Here is a 3,295-nt window from a genome sequence, read left to right on the forward strand (position 1 = left end):
TATGGAGGTAAGGCTTATTGGTCTATAGTTCGAAGCCATGGACCTGTCACTTGCCTTGTAAATAGGTATTACATTTACCATTTTCCACTTATCAGGCACTATGCCAGTTTGTAGTGATATGTTAAAAAAATTAGCCAAAGGTATGCTAAGTTCCTCTTTACATTCCTTTAACACCCTTGCAAACAGTTCATCAGGACCTGGGGATTTGTTAGGTTTTAGTTTCTCTTTTTGTCTGAGGACCATGTCACTAGTTACCGCAATCGTGCATAGTTTATTATGCATACCTTGAAGAACATCATTTCCAGGGATGGCCGCCTCAGTAAGTTGGGCATGTATACTTTTAAAAAAGTACAAGGCAACACCTCCTCCTTGTTATTGCTTGTCTCTTCTCTTCCACGAAGCGTAGCCAGTAATTCTAGCAAAATCTCTCTCTCTCTCTCTCTCTCTCTCTCTCTCTCTCTCTCTCTCTCTCTCTCTCTCTCTCTCTCTCTCTCTCTCTCTCTCTCTCGCTCTCTTAATATGCACAAAGTTTTGGCTTCATATTCGCCTGAAAATAAATAGATAATAAATATTAACTATTTGTTTTCCTAATGCATAACTTATTTTACTGTAACGATATATTTTGTGTGTATTCCAGGCACATTAATTCCATCAACAGTGGATTGTTCTATATATAAAGTGTGTCTCGCATCCGATGTCATAGAGGAAGAATGTCCAAGTGATCATCAGTATTTCGACTTCAAGACGGGAGATTGTTCTGATGACCCTACTGTTTGCTACGAAACTTGTGACCCCTGTGACGTGTACTGCGTGACGGAGGGCAAGATTCCTAATCCACACAATTGTTATGGCTACTTGTACTGCAACCCTCCTGATGTGGCTGTCTTTCTGTGCCCCGATGGCGAGGTCTTTAACCCAGACACTCTCATCTGTGAGAGCACCACAGATCCCTGTGAAAACAGTTGTACAGACACCACTGGCGCTTATGATGATTCCTGGGACTCGTTTTTGGAATAAGTTTGTGCATGTTTGATATGCGAATAAATGTATCAACTTTTACACATTTTGCAAAAAAAAAAATCATTTTATGTAAAGCTTCATATAGTGTAATTATCTCATATGAAAATATGCATCCTTTATCCTGATGTCATTGAGATTAGAGAGAAAAGTAAAATGTATGTGATAACGAGTGACTCACTGGCACCAACATGTTTGAGCAAATTCCTGTGGTTGACACTTGGCGCTATTGGTCGAAATGTGGCTCCACTGGTCAAGAAGTGATATATCTGTTCGAGATGTCTTATCACAGATCACTGGAGAATACGTGACACTACTGTTCTAACAGTAACAGAACTACTAGGGAAATACGTTCAGGGAAATATGCTCAGTATTTAGTTTTCTTACCATTGTCACAGAGAACATGTAGTGACAGAGGAATATCAAAGATCATTACTTAACTCTCATAGTGAAACCAAAGCCGTGAACCTAGACTCACATATCACTACTGGAGTCTCTGAGATACAACTTCAACGAATCAGACTTCAAGAAACAGTTCTTAATTAACCTAAAAAAAACAACTTTACACAACTAGTACATAATGTCACAGGGAAACTAAATGTACATCAGTCGCTGCACGATCCAAGATAACCATAGTCCCTTATAACACAGTGCAAGAGATGAAATAAAACATATATATATATAATTTGCTAAATAAAAAGAAAAAGAGCGTACAGAGGCCCAAAATAAGTAAGTTTTATTTAAGTTCTGGGTACATAGCACAGAAACTTTTTTACAATGGTCTTAAGGACACAAACGTTACAGACACAAAAAAGTACACTAGAGATGATTTTACTCAGGATACCCAATAAATACAATCACTGAGACTTCTGATCACAAGATATATATTCCAAATATTTCACAAAAGGAAAAATTTATTTAAAAAATCGCCACATTAAAATTTACACAACCTTAAATTAAAAGAAAGTTTCCATTCAAGAAACACATCAGCAGTAAAAATTTAAAACTGATAAGAAGATACAGTCACTAACTATTGGAATGAATATTACTGTATGCTAACAGCACTCTTCAAGGCAGGTGAAATCACATATCTAGAGAATATACAGAAAAAAATTACTACACCTGGTATGTCAGTCAAAGCCTTTAATTACTGCGAACTTTTGAAATCCCTTGGCTTGTACTCCCTGAAATGCAGGCGAGAGAGGTACATTATAATCTACACCTTAAAAATCCTACAGGGACTGGAACGAAATCTGCACACAGAATCACTGCCTATGAAATCAAAAGACTAGGCAAATAGTGCAACAGCTTCCTAAAGAAAAGCAAGGGCGCCATGAGTGCACTAAGAGAAAACACTTTAAGCTTCCTGGGCCCAAGACTATTTAACAACCTCTCATAATACATAAGGAGAATTACTAATATATTTCTTGCTATCTCTCTTGTCTGATGGCCTATATGTACTCACTCTTTCTCTCCTTTCTGTTAGTGTGACTTTGTAAACGGTACTAGTCGGACCGAAACGTCGTCGCAAGCTCCCCTCTCCTATGTGCGGGTTATTTGTGTATTGATTTCTGGCTGTCTTCAGGAGGGAAATGAACAGATAAAGTCAGCACCCGATCAGCCGGGCTGTGGTTCGTACGTCGTATTGAGTGCAGCCAGCATTAAGAGCTTGGTGGATCAGAACCTGATCCACTGGAAGGCCTGGTCGACGACCTGGTAGATTCCAATTAGACTATTATGCTAACAGCAGCTTCTTGTTGAGATAAGATGTACAAAAAATATATATATAATAAATATTCAAAAACAGTTGTTTCTGATTAAGAAAATGTGAGAAATTCTTCCCAGCAGCATCTCGAGTGTATGTCAGTGGTGGTCCACATAGCAGAGTTCCACACACTTATAACTCTACATAACTCTACGTCTCACGCTAGACTTAAGAGGACAATTAACTTTCCCAATATAAATCAAAATCCGTTCATGAATAAACGATAAATCCAAACAGATAAAAATCTATGGCCACTCACTGTATTTGTCATATATCAGACGCCAGAGAATTAAGTATAATGTCCTACATTAGACACTGTGTGGTAATGTTCCCACAGAATCCTGTCCACAATACACCCTGGGTCCACGTACGGGAACCCTGCAAACTATGACAATGTCAACAAAAGATGAATCATTAGTCGAAATCACATCGACACAAAAATAACAACACTGTCCATACAATACTCTGAGACCATTTCTCATGATGGACCAAGAAAAAATATAATGCGCCGTA

General features: G+C 38.2%; 1 long non-coding RNA gene across 1 annotated transcript in view; it reads left to right on the forward strand.

Annotated features, from left to right (window-relative positions):
- Positions 1-1,016: 1,016 nt before the first annotated feature.
- Positions 1,017-3,295, forward strand: part of LOC138852076 (uncharacterized) — a 22,748-nt gene continuing 20,469 nt past the window's right edge. Inside the window, exon 1 of the long non-coding RNA XR_011391554.1 lies at positions 1,017-2,094. This is a non-coding gene — a long non-coding RNA (uncharacterized lncRNA). The remainder of the gene's footprint in view (positions 2,095-3,295) is intronic.

The sequence above is a fragment of the Cherax quadricarinatus genome, unplaced genomic scaffold, assembly GCF_038502225.1.
Source record: "Cherax quadricarinatus isolate ZL_2023a unplaced genomic scaffold, ASM3850222v1 Contig3739, whole genome shotgun sequence".
NCBI classification, from domain to species: Eukaryota; Metazoa; Arthropoda; class Malacostraca; order Decapoda; family Parastacidae; genus Cherax; species Cherax quadricarinatus.